General features: G+C 41.1%; 1 non-coding gene across 1 annotated transcript; it reads left to right on the top strand.

Annotated features, from left to right (window-relative positions):
• The first annotated feature begins 5,212 nt into the window (after positions 1 to 5,212).
• On the top strand, positions 5,213 to 5,285 carry trnaa-agc. The gene has a single exon. It is a non-coding gene; the product is annotated as a tRNA-Ala (tRNA).
• Positions 5,286 to 17,230: the final 11,945 nt, after the last annotated feature.

The raw sequence follows: 17,230 nt of genomic DNA, 5'->3' as shown, positions 1-17,230 counted from the left end.
TCTCCTCTGCTTACAGTAGAAAGGCCTTGGAGCGATCCACTGAGACGCAGTGAGCATAAGCACGACAAAAGACAGGAAAACAGTGACCATGTTTCGCTTTTCTCCACGATCAACTGATCCTAATGTTATTCCACAGACAGCCAGCAGGGAACTCCAGACTCGCAGTTTTTTTCTGCTATCATACACCCATAACTCACTAACCCAACAATACAACTATTTCCACCACTGGGCTTACTGCAGTCACTATTTCAACCTTTACTGAACTACCATGAAAATTAATTTTTAGACAGCTGAAGCAAGCATACTTTTTAAAAAGTATCCCTTCTTATGGACGAAGGATTTGGCAGTACGGTCATTGAGATTTCCCTACTTCTTGTTAGAGGCACAGGGGGGATTAGCTCAAGTGGTGAGCGCTCGCTTAGCATGCGAGAGGTAGCGGGATCGATGCCCGCATCCTCCAACTATTTAGTTTAGTTCAATCAGCACACATTGTTGTTGTAGCTCTGGATACTAACCCAACAATACAACTATTTCCACCACGGGGCTTACTGCAGTCACTACTTCAACCATGAACTACCATGAAGAATACTTTTAGACAGCTGAAGCAAGCATACTTAAAAAAAAAAGTATCTTTCTTATGGACGAGGGATTTGGCAGTGCTGTTATTGATTTCCTACTTCTTGTTGGAGGCACAGAGTTAGCTCAAATGGTAGAGCGCTTGCTTAGCATGCGAGAGGTAGTGGGATCGACCTTTACTGAACTACCATGAAAAATACTTTTACAGCTGAAGCAAGCACTTAAAAAAAAAATTATCTTTCTTATGGACGAGGGATTTGGCAGTGCGGTCATTGAGATTTCATACTTCTTGTTGGAGGCACAGGGGATTATCTCAAATGGTATAGAGCGCTCGTTAGCATCCTAAGAGGTATTGGGATTGATTTCCGTATCCTCCAACTATTTAGTTTTGGTTCAATCAGCACATTGTTGTTGTAGCTTTTTGGATACTAACCCAACAATACAACTATTTCAACACTGGGCTTACTTCAGTCACTACTTCAACCTTTACTGAACTACCATGAAAAATACTTTTAGACACCTGAAGCAACAAACTTTAAAAAAAGTATCCTTTCTTATGGACGAGGATTTGGCAGTGCGGTCATTGAGATTTCATACTTCTTGTTGGAGGCACAGGGGGATTATCTCAAATGGTATAGAGTGCTCGCTTAGCATCCTAGAGGTATTGGGATCGATTCCCGCATCCTCAACTATTTAGTTTGGTTCAATCAGCACACATTGTTGTAGCTCTGGATACTAACCCAACAATACAACTATTTCCACCACAGCGCTTACTGCAGTCACTACTTCAACCTTTACTGAACTACCATGAAAAATACTTTTAGACACCTGAAGCAAGCATACTTTAAAAAAAGTACCCCTACTTATGGACGAGGATTTGGCAGTGCTGTCATTGGAGATTTCCTACTTCTTGTTGGAGGCACAGGGGGATTAGCTCAAATGGTAGAGCGCTCGCTTAGCATGCGAGAGGCGGGATCGATGCCGCATCCTCCAACTATTTAGTTTAGTTCAATCAGCACACATTGTTGTTGTAGCTCTGGATACTAACCCAACAATACAACTATTTCCACCACGGGGCTTACTTCAGTCACTACTTCAACCTTTACTGAACTACCATGAAAAATACTTTTAGACAGCTGAAGCAAGCAAACTTTAAAAAAAGTATCCTTTCTTATGGACAGTGATTTGGCAGTGCGGTCATTGAGATGTCATACTTCTTGTTGGAGGCACAGGGATTATCTCAAATGGTATAGAAGCGCTCGTTTAGCATCCTAGAGGTATTGGGATTGATTTCCGCATCCTCCAACTATTTAGTTTGGTTCAATCAGCACACATTGTTGTTGTAGCTCTGGATACTAACCCAACAATACAACTTTTCCACCACAGGGCTTACTGCAGTCACTATTTCAACCTTTACTGAACTACCATGAAAATTAATTTTAGACAGCTGAAGCAAGCATACTTTTTAAAAAGTATCCCTTCTTATGGACGAAGGATTTGGCAGTACGGTCATTGAGATTTCCTACTTCTTGTTAGAGGCACAGGATTAGCTCAAATGGTAGGCGCTTACTTAGCATGCGAGAGGTATTAGGATTGATTTCCACATCCTCCAACTATTTAGTTTGGTTCAATCAGCACACATTGTTGTTGTAGCTCTGGATACTAACCCAACAATACAACTATTTCCACCACAGCGCTTACTGCAGTCACTACTTCAACCTTTACTGAACTACCATGAAAAATACTTTTAGACACCTGAAGCAAGCATACTTTAAAAAAGTACCCCTACTTATGGACGAGGATTTGGCAGTGCTGTCATTGAGATTTCCTACTTCTTGTTGGAGGCACAGGGGGATTAGCTCAAATGGTAGAGCTCGCTTAGCATGCGAGAGGTAGCGGGATCGATGCCCGCATCCTCCAACTATTTAGTTAGTTCAATCAGCACACATTGTTTTGTAGCTCTGGATACTAACCCAACAATACAACTATTCCACCACAGGGCTTACTTCAGTCACTACTTCAACCTTTACTGAACTACCATGAAAAAATACTTTTAGACAGCTGAAGCAAGCAAACTTTAAAAAAAGTATCCTTTCTTATGGACGAGGGATTTGGCAGTGCGGTCATTGAGATGTCATACTTCTTGTTGGAGGCACAGGGATTATCTCAAATGGTATAGGCGCTCGTTTAGCATCTAGAGGTATTGGGATTGATTTCCGCATCCTCCAACTATTTAGTTTGGTTCAATCAGCACACATTGTTGTTGTAGCTCTGGATACTAACCCAACAATACAACTATTTCCACCACAGGGCTTACTGCAGTCACTACTTCAACCTTTACTGAACTACCATGAAAAAATACTTTTAGACAGCTGAAGCAAGCAAACTTTAAAAAAGTATCCTTTCTTATGGACGAGGTTGGCAGTGCGGTCATTGAGATGTCATACTTCTTGTTGGAGGCACAGGGGGATTATCTCAAATGGTATAGAGCGCTCGTTTAGCATCCTAGAGGTATTGGGATTGATTTCCGCATCCTCAACTATTTAGTTTGGTTCAATCAGCACACATTGTTGTTGTAGCTCTGGATACTAACCCAACAATACAACTATTTCCACCACAGGGCTTACTGCAGTCACTACTTCAACCTTTACTGAACTACCATGAAAAATACTTTTAGACAGCTGAAGCAAGCAAACTTTAAAAAAGTATCCTTTCCCATGGACGAGGATTTGGCAGTGCGGTCATTGAGATTTCATACTTCTTGTTGGAGGCACAGGGGATTATCTCAAATGGTATGAAGCTCGTTTAGCATCCTAGAGGTATTGGGATTGATTTCCGCATCCTCAACTATTTCGTTTGGTTCAATCAGCACACATTGTTGTTGTAGCTCTGGATACTAACCCAACAATACAACTATTTCCACCACAGCGCTTACTGCAGTCACTACTTCAACCTTTACTGAACTTCTACCATGAAAAATACTTTTAGACTCCTGAAGCAAGCATACTTTAAAAAAAGTACCCCTACTTATGGACGAGGGATTTGGCAGTGCTGTCATTGAGATTTCCTACTTCTTGTTGGAGGCACAGGATTAGCTCAAATGGTAGGCTCGCAAGCATGCGAGAGGTAGCGGGATCGATGCCCGCATCCTCCAACTATTTAGTTTAGTTCAATCAGCACACATTGTTGTTGTAGCTCTGGATACTAACCCAACAATACAACTATTTCCACCACGGGGCTTACTTCAGTCACTACTTCAACCTTTACTGAACTACCATGAAAAATACTTTTAGACAGCTGAAGCAAGCAAACTTTAAAAAAAGTATCCTTTCTTATGGACGAGGATTTGGCAGTGCGGTCATTGAGATGTCATACTTCTTGTTGGAGGCACAGGGGGGATTATCTCAAATGGTATAGAGCGCTCGTTTAGCATCCTAGAGGTATTGGGATTGATTTCCGCATCCTCCAACTATTTAGTTTGGTTCAATCAGCACACATTGTTGTTGTAGCTCTGGATACTAACCCAACAATACAACTATTTCCACCACAGGGCTTACTGCAGTCACTACTTCAACCTTTACTGAACTACCATGAAAAATACTTTTAGACAGCTGAAGCAAGCATACTTAAAAAAAGTATCTTTCTTATGGATGAGGATTTAACTGTGCGGTCATTGAGATTTCATACTTCTTGTTGGAGGCACAGGATTATCTCAAATGGTATAGAGCGCTCGTTTAGCATCCTAGAGGTATTGGGATTGATTTCCGCATCCTCCAACTATTTAGTTTGGTTCAATCAGCACACATTGTTGTTGTGCTCTGGATACTAACCCAACAATACAACTATTTCCACCACAGCGCTTACTGCAGTCACTACTTCAACCTTTACTGAACTACCATGAAAAATACTTTTAGACACCTGAAGCAAGCATACTTTAAAAAAGTACCCCTACTTATGGACGAGGGATTTGGCAGTGCTGTCATTGAGATTTCCTACTTCTTGTTGGAGGCACAGGGGATTAGCTCAAATGGTAGAGCGCTCGCTTAGCATGCGAGAGGTAGTGGGATCGATGCCCGCATCCTCCAACTATTTAGTTTAGTTCAATCAGCACACATTGTTGTTGTAGCTCTGGATACTAACCCAACAATACAACTATTTCCACCACGGGGCTTACTTCAGTCACTACTTCAACCTTTACTGAACTACCATGAAAAATACTTTTAGACAGCTGAAGCAAGCAAACTTTAAAAAAGTATCCTTTCTTATGGACGAGGGATTTGGCAGTGCGGTCATTGAGATGTCATACTTCTTGTTGGAGGCACAGGGGATTATCTCAAATGGTATAGAGCGCTCGTTTAGCATCCTAGAGGTATTGGGATTGATTTCCGCATCCTCCAACTATTTAGTTTGGTTCAATCAGCACACATTGTTGTTGTAGCTCTGGATACTAACCCAACAATACAACTATTTCCACCACAGGGCTTACTGCAGTCACTATTTCAACCTTTACTGAACTACCATGAAAATTAATTTTAGACAGCTGAAGCAAGCATACTTTTTAAAAAGTATCCCTTCTTATGGTCGAAGGATTTGGCAGTACGGTCATTGAGATTTCCTACTTCTTGTTAGAGGCACAGGGGGATTAGCTCAAATGGTAGAGCGCTCGCTTAGCATGCGAGAGGTAGCGGGATCGATGCCCGCATCCTCCAACTGTTTAGTTTAGTTCAATCAGCACACATTGTTGTTGTAGCTCTGGATACTAACCCAACAATACAACTATTTCCACCACGGGTCTTACTTCAGTCACTACTTCAACCTTTACTGAACTACCATGAAAAATACTTTTAGACAGCTGAAGCAAGCAAACTTTAAAAAAAGTATCCTTTCTTATGGACGAGGGATTTGGCAGTGCGGTCATTGAGATTTCATACTTCTTGTTGGAGGCACAGGGGGATTATCTCAAATGGTATAGAGCGCTCGTTTAGCATCCTAGAGGTATTGGGATTGATTTCCGCATCCTCCAACTATTTAGTTTGGTTCAATCAGCACACATTGTTGTTGTAGCTCTGGATACTAACCCAACAATACAACTATTTCCACCACAGGGCTTACTGCAGTCACTACTTCAACCTTTACTGAACTACCATGAAAAATACTTTTAGACAGCTGAAGCAAGCATACTTAAAAAAAGTATCCTACTTATGGACGAGGGATTTGGCAGTGCTGTTATTGAGATTTCCTACTTCTTGTTGGAGCACAGGGGATTAGCTCAAATGGTAGAGCGCTCGCTTAGCATGCGAGAGGTAGCGGGATCGATGCCGCATCCTCCAACTATTTAGTTTAGTTCAATCAGCACACATTGTTGTTGTAGCTCTGGATACTAACCCAACAATACAACTATTTCCACCACTTGGCTTACTTCAGTCACTACTTCAACCTTTACTGAACTACCATGAAAAATACTTTTAGACAGCTGAAGCAAGCAAACTTTAAAAAAGTATCCTTTCTTATGGACGAGGGATTTGGCAGTGCGGTCATTGATTTCATACTTCTTGTTGGAGGCACAGGATTATCTCAAATGGTATAGAGCTCGTTTAGCATCTAAATTGTGGGATTGATTCCGCATCCTCCAACTATTTAGTTTGGTTCAATCAGCACATTGTTGTTGTAGCTCTGGATACTAACCCAACAATACAGCTATTTCCACCACAGGGCTTACTGCAGTCACTACTTCAACCTTTACTGAACTACCATGAAAAATACTTTTAGACAGCTGAAGCAAGCAAACTTAAAAAAAAAGTATCCTTTCTTATGGACGAGGATTTGGCAGTGCGGTCATTGAGATTTCATACTTCTTGTTGGAGGCACAGGATTATCTCAAATGGTATAGAGCGCTCGTTTAGCATCCTAGAGGTATTGGGATTGATTTCCGCATCCTCCAGCTATTTAGTTTGGTTCAATCAGCACACATTGTTGTTGTAGCTCTGGATACTAACCCAACAATACAACTATTTCCACCACAGCGCTTACTGCAGTCACTACTTCAACCTTTACTGAACTACCATGAAAAATACTTTTAGACACCTGAAAGCAAGCATACTTTAAAAAGTACCCCTACTTATGGACGAGGGATTTGGCAGTGCTGTCATTGAGGATTTCCTACTTCTTGTTGGAGGCACAGGGGATTAGCTCAAATGGTAGAGGCGCTCGCAGCATGCGAGAGGTAGCGGGATCGTGCCCGCATCCTCCAACTATTTAGTTTAGTTCAATCAGCACACATTGTTGTTGTCTCTGGATACTAACCCAACAATACAACTATTTCCACCACGGGGCTTACTTCAGTCACTACTTCAACCTTTGCTGAACTACCATGAAAAATACTTTTAGACAGCTGAAGCAAGCAAACTTTAAAAAAAGTATCCTTTCTTATGGACGAGGGATTTGGCAGTGCGGTCATTGAGATGTCATACTTCTTGTTGGAGGCACAGGATTATCTCAAATGGTATAGAGCGCTCGTTTAGCATCTAGAGGTATTGGGATTGATTTCCTCCTCCAACTATTTAGTTTGGTTCAATCAGCACACATTGTTGTTGTAGCTCTGGATACTAACCCAACAATACAACTATTTCCACCACAGGGCTTACTGCAGTCACTACTTCAACCTTTACTGAACTACCATGAAAAATACTTTTAGACAGCTGAAGCAAGCAAACTTTAAAAAAAGTATCCTTTCTTATGGACGAGGATTTAGCAGTGCTGTCATTGAGATTTCCTACTTCTTGTTGGGGCACAGGGATTAGCTCAAATGGTAGGCGCTCAAGCAGCATGCGAGAGGTAGCGGGATCGATGCCCGCATCCTCAACTATTTGGTTTAGTTCAATCAGCACACATTGTTGTTGTAGCTCTGGATACTAACCCAACAATACAACTATTTCCACCAGGGGCTTACTTCAGTCACTACTTCAACCTTTACTGAACTACCATGAAAAATACTTGTAGACAGCTGAAGCAAGCAAACTTTAAAAAAGTATCATTATGGACGAATGATTTGGCAGTGCGGTCATTGAGATGTCATACTTCTTGTTGGAGGCACAGGGGATTATCTCAAATGGTATAGAGCGCTCGTTTAGCATCCTAGAGGTATTGGGATTGATTTCCGTATCCTCCAACTATTTAGTTTGGTTCAATCAGCACACATTGTTGTTGTAGCTCTGGATACTAACCCAACAATACAACTATTTCCACCACAGGGCTTACTTCAGTCACTACTTCAACCTTTTACTGAACTACCATGAAATATACTTTTAGACAGCTGAAGCAAGCAAACTTTAAAAAAGTATCCTTTCTTATGGAATGAGGGATTTGGCAGTGCGGTCATTGAGATTTCATACTTCTTGTTGGAGGCACAGTGGGATTATCTCAAATGGTATTGAGGCTCGTTTAGCATCCTAGAGGTATTGGGATTGATTTCCTTCATCCTCCAACTATTTAGTTTGGTTCAATCAGCACACATTGTTGTTGTAGCTCTGGATACTAACCCAACAATACAACTATTTCCACCACAGGGCTTACTGCAGTCACTACTTCAACCTTTACTGAACTACCATGAAAAATACTTTTAGACAGCTGAAGCAAGCAAACTTTAAAAAAAGTATCCTTTCTTATGGACGAGGGATTTGTAGTGCGGTCATTGAGATTTCATACTTCTTGTTGGAGGCACAGGATTATCTCAAATGGTATAGAGCTCGTTTAGCATCCTAGAGGTATTGGGATTGATTTCCGCATCCTCCAACTATTTTAGTTTGGTTCAATCAGCACACATTGTTGTTGTCTCTGGATACTAACCCAACAATACAACTATTTCCACCACAGCGCTTACTGCAGTCACTACTTCAACCTTTACTGAACTACCATGAAAAATACTTTTAGACACCTGAAGCAAGCATACTTTAAAAAAAGTACCCCTACTTATGGACGAGTTTGGCAGTGCGGTCATTGAGATTTCATACTTCTTGTTGGAGGCACAGGGGATTATCTCAAATGGTATAGAGCTCGTTTAGCATCCTAGAGGTATTGGGATTGATTTCATCCTCCAACTATTTAGTTTGGTTCAATCAGCACACATTGTTGTTGTAGCTCTGGATACTAACCCAACAATACAACTATTTCCACCACAGCGCTTACTGCAGTCACTACTTCAACCTTTACTGAGCTACCATGAAAAATACTTTTAGACAGCTGAAGCAAAAACTTTAAAAAAAGTATCCTTTCTTATGGACGATGGATTTGGCAGTGCGGTCATTGAGATGTCATACTTCTTGTTGGAGGCACAGGGATTATCTCAAATGGTATAGAGCTCGTTTAGCATCCTAGAGGTATTGGGATTGATTTCCGCATCCTCCAACTATTTAGTTTGGTTCAATCAGCACACATTGTTGTTGTAGCTCTGGATACTAACCCAACAATACAACTATTTCCCACCACAGGGCTTACTGCAGTCACTACTTCAACCTTTACTGAACTACCATGAAAAATACTTTTAGACAGCTGAAGCAAGCATACTTAAAAAAGTATCCTACTTATGGACGAGGGATTTGGCAGTGCTGTTATTGAGATTTCCTACTTCTTGTTGGAGGCACAGGATTAGCTCAAATGGTAGAGCGCTCGAAGCAGCATGCGAGAGGTAAGCGGGATCGATGCCCGCATCCTCCAACTATTTAGTTTGGTTCAATCCAGCACACATTGTTGTTGTAGCTCTGGATACTAACCCAACAATACAACTATTTCCACCACAGCGCTTACTGCAGTCCTACTTCAACCTTTACTGAACTACCATGAAAAATACTTTTAGACACCTGAAGCAGCATACTTTAAAATGCCCCTACTTATGGGCCGAGGGTTTGGCAGTGCTGTCATTGAGATTTCCTACTTCTTGTTGGAGGCACAGGGGGGATTAGCTCAAATGGTATAGAGCGCTCGTTTAGCATCCAGAGGTATTGGGATTGATTTCCGCATCCTCCAACTATTTAGTTTGGTTCAATCAGCACACATTGTTGTTGTAGCTCTGGATACTAACCCAACAATACAACTATTTCCACCACAGCGCTTACTGCAGTCACTACTTCAACCTTTACTGAACTACCATGAAAAATACTTTTAGACACCTGAAGCAAGCATACTTTAAAAAAAGTACCCCTACTTATGGACGAGGATTTAGCAGTGCTGTCATTGAGATTTCCTACTTCTTGTTGGAGGCACAGGGGATTAGCTCAAATGGTAGAGCGCTCGCTAGCATGCGAGAGAGTAGCGGGATCGATGCCCGCATCCTCCAACTATTTAGTTTAGTTCAATCAGCACACATTGTTGTTGTAGCTCTGGATACTAACCCAACAATACAACTATTTCCACCACGGGCTTACTTCAGTCACTACTTCAACCTTTACTGAACTACCATGAAAAATACTTTTAGACAGCTGAAGCAAGCAAACTTTAAAAAAGTATCCTTTCTTATGGACGAGTGATTTGGCAGTGCGGTCATTGAGATGTCATACTTCTTGTTGGAGGCACAGGGGGATTATCAAATGGTATAGAGCGCTCGTTTAGCATCCTAGAGGTATTGGGATTGATTTCCGCATCCTCCAACTATTTAGTTTGGTTCAATCAGCACACATTGTTGTTGTAGCTCTGGATACTAACCCAACAATACAACTATTTCCACCACAGGGCTTACTGCAGTCACTATTTCAACCTTTACTGAACTACCATGAAAATTAATTTTAGACAGCTGAAGCAAGCATACTTTTTTAAAAGTATCCCTTCTTATGGACGAAGGATTTGGCAGTACGGTCATTGAGATTTCCTACTTCTTGTTAGAGGCACAGGGGGATTAGCTCAAATGGTAGAGCGCTTGCTTAGCATGCGAGAGGTATTGGGATTGATTTCCGCATCCTCCAACTATTTAGTTTGGTTCAATCAGCACACATTGTTGTTGTAGCTCTGGATACTAACCCAACAATACAACTATTTCCACCACAGCTTACTGCAGTCACTACTTCAACCTTTACTGAACTACCATGAAAAATACTTTTAGACACCTGAAGCAAGCATACTTTAAAAAAGTACCCCTACTTATGGACGAGGATTTGGCAGTGCTGTCATTGAGATTTCCTACTTCTTGTTGGAGGCACAGGGGGATTAGCTCAAATGGTAGAGCGCTCGCAGCATGCGAGAGGTAGCGGGATCGATGCCCGCATCCTCCAACTATTTAGTTTAGTTCAATCAGCACACATTGTTGTTGTAGCTCTGGATACTAACCCAACAATACAACTATTTCCACCACGGGGCTTACTTCAGTCACTACTTCAACCTTTACTGAACTACCATGAAAAATACTTTTAGACAGCTGAAGCAAGCAAACTTTAAAAAAAAGTATCCTTTCTTATGGACGAGGGATTTGGCAGTGCGGTCATTGAGATTTCATACTTCTTGTTGGAGGCACAGGGGATTATCTCAAATGGTATAGAGCTCGTTTAGCATCCTAGAGGTATTGGGATTGATTTCCGCATCCTCCAACTATTTAGTTTGGTTCAATCAGCACACATTGTTGTTGTAGCTCTGGATACTAACCCAACAATACAACTATTTCCACCACAGGGCTTACTGCAGTCACTACTTTACTGAACTACCATGAAAAATACTTTTAGACAGCTGAAGCAAGCATACTTTAAAAAAAAATATCTTTCTTATGGACGAGGGATTTGGCAGTGCTGTTATTGAGATTTCCTACTTCTTGTTGGAGGCACAGGGGATTAGCTCAAATGGTAGAGCGCTCGCTTAGCATGCGAGAGGTAGCGGGATCGATGCCCGCATCCTCCAACTATTTAGTTTAGTTCAATCAGCACACATTGTTGTTGTAGCTCTGGATACTAACCCAACAATACAACTATTTCCACCACGGGGCTTACTTCAGTCACTACTTCAACCTTTACTGAACTACCATGAAAAATACTTTTAGACAGCTGAAGCAAGCAAACTTTTAAAAAAGTATCCTTTCTTATGGACGAGGGATTTGGCAGTGCGGTCATTGAGATGTCATACTTCTTGTTGGAGGCACAGGGGATTATCTCAAATGGTATAGAGCGCTCGTTTAGCATCCTAGAGGTATTGGGATTGATTTCCGCATCCTCCAACTATTTAGTTTGGTTCAATCAGCACACATTGTTGTTGTAGCTCTGGATACTAACCCAACAATACAACTATTTCCACCACAGGGCTTACTGCAGTCACTACTTCAACCTTTACTGAACTACCATGAAAAATACTTTTAGACAGCTGAAGCAAGCATACTTAAAAAAGTATCTTTCTTATGGACGAGGGATTTGGCAGTGCGGTCATTGAGATTTCATACTTCTTGTTGGAGGAACAGGGGATTATCTCAAATGGTATAGAGCGCTCGTTTAGCATCCTAGAGGTATTGGGATTGATTTCCGCATCCTCCAACTATTTAGTTTGGTTCAATCAGCACACATTGTTGTTGTAGCTCTGGATACTAACCCAACAATACAACTATTTCCACCACAGCGCTTACTGCAGTCACTACTTCAACCTTTACTGAACTACCATGAAAAATACTTTTAGACACCTGAAGCAAGCATACTTTAAAAAAGTACCCCTACTTATGGACGAGGGATTTAGCAGTGCTGTCATTGAGATTTCCTACTTCTTGTTGGAGGCACAGGGGGATTAGCTCAAATGGTAGAGCGCTCCTTTAGCATGCGAGAGGTAGCGGGATCGATGCCCGCATCCTCCAAATATTTAGTTTAGTTCAATCAGCACACATTGTTGTTGTAGCTCTGGATACTAACCCAATAATACAACTATTTCCACCACTGGGCTTACTGCAGTCACTACTTCAACCTTTACTGAACTACCATGAAAAAATACTTTTAGACAGCTGAAGCAAGCAAACTTTAAAAAAGTATCCTTTCTTATGGACGAGGATTTGGCAGTGCGGTCATTGAGATGTCATACTTCTTGTTGGAGGCACAGGGGGATTATCTCAAATGGTATAGAGCGCTCGTTTAGCATCCTAGAGGTATTGGGATTGATTTCCGCATCCTCCAACTATTTAGTTTGGTTCAATCAGCACACATTGTTGTTGTAGCTCTGGATACTAACCCAACAATACAACTATTTCCACCACAGGGCTTACTGCAGTCACTACTTCAACCTTTACTGAACTACCATGAAAATACTTTTAGACAGCTGAAGCAAGCATACTTAAAAAAAAGTATCTTTCTTATGGACGAGGGATTTGGCAGTGCGGTCATTGAAATTTCATACTTCTTGTTGGAGGCACAGGGGGATTATCTCAAATGGTATAGAGCGCTCGCTTAGCATCGTAGAGGTATTGGGATCGATTTCCGCATCCTCCAACTATTTAGTTTGGTTCAATCAGCACACATTGTTGTTGTAGCTTTGGATACTAACCCAACAATACAACAATTTCCAACACTGGGCTTACTGCAGTCACTACTTCAACCTTTACTGAACTACCATGAAAAATACTTTTAGACAGCTGAAGCAAGCATACTTTAAAAAAAGTATCCTTTCTTATGGACGAGGATTTGGCAGTGCGGTCATTGAGATTTCATACTTCTTGTTGGAGGCACAGGGGATTATCTCAAATGGTAGAGCGCTTGCTTAGCATGCGAGAGGTAGCGGGATCGATGCCCGCATCCTCAAACTATTTAGTTTAGTTCAATCAGCACACATTGTTGTTGTAGCTCTGGATACTAACCCAACAATACAACTATTTCCACCACAGCGCTTACTGCAGTCACTACTTCAACCTTTACTGAACTACCATGAAAAATACTTTTAGACACCTGAAGCAAGCATACTTTAAAAAAGTACCCTACTTATGGACGAGGGATTTGGCAGTGCTGTCATTGAGATTTCCTACTTCTTGTTGGTGGCACAGGGGATTAGCTCAAATGGTAGAGCGCTCGCTTAGCATGCGAGAGTAGCGGGATCGATGCCCGCATCCTCCAACTATTTAGTTTAGTTCAATCAGCACACGTTGTTGTAGCTCTGGATTGATTTAACTAATCGAAGGATTAGTTAACAAATTGAATCAAGTGTGCTTGTCTGGCTCTAAAATGTGAATGTGTGTTGCTGGGGCAACCTGAGGACTGAATTTGGGAAACACCAGTGGAAGGTAGAGTGTGGTGGCGAGTTTAAATATTGATTCAAAATAGACCTACCAGTAGACGACGCTATCCTAGCCGTTAATAATATATGAGGCAAAGTAATGTTTTATACTCTGCACTTTGAATTGTTGTGAGTTCATGACGTATTTCCCATGTAGTGTTTTAATAGGATAATTTAGGGACAGTTCAAAAATTACTGGGTGAGTGGGGGCTTGTAGCTCTCAAACTCTAGGGGTGTTTTCCAAACATACTGCTATGCTCCGCACTCATGCTCCGATTGTAATTCTCCACTCCGTTGTCTTGAGTACGTTTTTGTGTGGACGCGAGTGAGGAGAATGCATAAAGCAATACATTTAAGACGCACTCGCACTCTCCCTACTGTATTACCTCACGCTTCACCACCCCATTCACTGAACCTCCTTCCAGCCAGGACAATGGCAACAATAGACGAATCAAGATATACACAAAGCAAACGTTTGACTTCACAATTATCAGCTAGATATGCGAATCGTAACAATTTGTAAGTCGCTCTGGATAAGAGCGTCTGCTAAATGACTTAAATGTAATGTAAATGTAACAATTTAGCTAGCCAGATAGCTAAACAGGACAAAAATGACCTAAAACGAATAATACGTAAGATAGATGTCAATTCTTCATGGTTACATTAGCTAGCTAACAATGCTTTGTGGCTATCTGGCTAGTTAACAGTACTAGTAACTAGCCAGTCAGCCCTATTGATTAATTATGGGCTTGCGATCTAAGGTACTTAGGCAGGTAACGTTAAACATGCTGAACAATACCAAATTACTCATGAACCATTAAGAGGGATCCCCATTTAAGTGCTTTATTAAAGGTAAAACAAAAAGAGCAGGAGTCATAAATATATTTATATCTCTATATTTATACATATTGAAAATAATTGGTATGTAGCAGAGTTCTCTAGCACATACAAGTATCTGAAGTGAACTGCCTTACTGCCTCAACTCCTCTCTAACTACAGACTCCATCACTCTCCATCTTATTATTATCATCTGAAGCTTTGGAAGCCATCGGCCAAGTATGTACCAGATCACCTTGAGTTTATTTGAGTTTTTAAAGCTACTTTGAGATTCTGTGTGTAATGAAAAGTGCTATACAGAATAAATCATAATAATTATTATTTATCCTACAGGGGAGGAGGAGCACTTGTCACAATGGCTTTGCGATATGATGGACAGCTTTCTTTTTGCTACTAAACAGGTCCTAATATCTTAGTCTGTGTGCCAGTTCATTCTCTCTTTTGACTTTGTTGTGGCAAGCAGAAACACACTGGAATTGAGGAAATCCCACCAAACCACCGAATTATTACTTAAATTAAAGGGACAAATTATGTGGTCGCTTGGGGTAATGCAAAAATCCCCTTTGGTTATCACATGTAGGCACATGTGTAGTTTATGAGACAGATCTTTGATTTAGTAGCTGTTCATTTGTTAGTAAATGTTGGGAGCTGTGACTCTTATTTATTCTACTGGAAGGCTGTCCTCTCCTCTGCTTACAGTAGAAAGGCCTTGGAGCGATCCACTGAGACGCAGTGAGCATAAGCACGACAAAAGACAGGAAAACAGTGACCATGTTTCGCTTTTCTCCACGATCAACTGATCCTAATGTTATTCCACAGACAGCCAGCAGGGGGAACTCCAGACTCGCAGTTTTTTTCTGCTATCATACACCCATAACTCACTAACCCAACAATACAACTATTTCGGGATCGATGCCCGCATCCTCCAACTATTTAGTTTAGTTCAATCAGCACACATTGTTGTTGTAGCTCTGGATACTAACCCAACAATACAACTATTTCCACCACGGGGCTTACTGCAGTCACTACTTCAACCTTTACTGAACTACCATGAAGAATACTTTTAGACAGCTGAAGCAAGCATACTTTTAAAAAAAAGTATCTTTCTTATGGACGAGGGATTTGGCAGTGCTGTTATTGAGATTTCCTACTTCTTGTTGGAGGCACAGGGGGATTAGCTCAAATGGTAGAGCGCTCGCTTAGCATGCGAGAGGTAGTGGGATCGACCTTTACTGAACTACCATGAAAAATACTTTTACACAGCTGAAGCAAGCACTTAAAAAAAAATTATCTTTCTTATGGACGAGGATTTGGCAGTGCGGTCATTGAGATTTCATACTTCTTGTTGGAGGCACAGGGGGATTATCTCAAATGGTATAGAGCGCTCGCTTAGCATCCTAGAGGTATTGGGATCGATTCCCGCATCCTCCAACTATTTAGTTTGGTTCAATCAGCACACATTGTTGTTGTAGCTTTGGATACTAACCCAACAATACAACTATTTCCAACACTGGGCTTACTTCAGTCACTACTTCAACCTTTACTGAACTACCATGAAAAATACTTTTAGACACCTGAAGCAAGCAAACTTTAAAAAAGTATCCTTTCTTATGGACGAGGGATTTGGCAGTGCGGTCATTGAGATTTCATACTTCTTGTTGGAGGCACAGGGGGGATTATCTCAAATGGTATAGAGCGCTCGTTTAGCATCCTAGAGGTATTGGGATTGATTTCCGCATCCTCCAACTATTTAGTTTGGTTCAATCAGCACACATTGTTGTTGTAGCTCTGGATACTAACCCAACAATACAACTATTTCCACCACAGGGCTTACTGCAGTCACTACTTCAACCTTTACTGAACTACCATGAAAATACTTTTAGACAGCTGAAGCAAGCAAACTTTAAAAAAAAAGTATCCTTTCTTATGGACGAGGATTTTGAGTGCGGTCATTGAGATTTCATACTTCTTGTTGGAGGCACAGGGGGATTATCTCAAATGGTATAGAGCGCTAAGCATCCTAGAGGTATTGGGATTGATTTCCGCATCCTCCAACTATTTAGTTTGCTTCAATCAGCACACATTGTTGTTGTAGCTCTGGATACTAACCCAACAATACAACTATTTCCACCACAGCGCTTACTGCAGTCACTACTTCAACCTTTACTGAACTACCATGAAAAATACTTTTAGACACCTGAAGCAAGCATACTTTAAAAAAGTACCCCTACTTATGGACGAGGGATTTGGCAGTGCGGTCATTGAGATTTCATACTTCTTGTTGGAGGCACAGGGGATTATCTCAAATGGTATAGAGCGCTCGTTTAGCATCCTAGAGGTATTGGGATTGATTTCCGCATCCTCCAACTATTTAGTTTGGTTCAATCAGCACACATTGTTGTTGTAGCTCTGGATACTAACCCAACAATACAACTATTTCCACCACAGGGCTTACTGCAGTCACTATTTCAACCTTTACTGAACTACCATGAAAATTAATTTTAGACAGCTGAAGCAAGCATACTTTTTAAAAAGTATCCCTTCTTATGGTCGAAGGATTTGGCAGTACGGTCATTGAGATTTCCTACTTCTTGTTAGAGGCACA

The sequence above is a fragment of the Oncorhynchus gorbuscha genome, unplaced genomic scaffold, assembly GCF_021184085.1.
Source record: "Oncorhynchus gorbuscha isolate QuinsamMale2020 ecotype Even-year unplaced genomic scaffold, OgorEven_v1.0 Un_scaffold_1849, whole genome shotgun sequence".
NCBI classification, from domain to species: Eukaryota; Metazoa; Chordata; class Actinopteri; order Salmoniformes; family Salmonidae; genus Oncorhynchus; species Oncorhynchus gorbuscha.
This window is presented reverse-complemented; position numbering and strand designations above follow the sequence as displayed.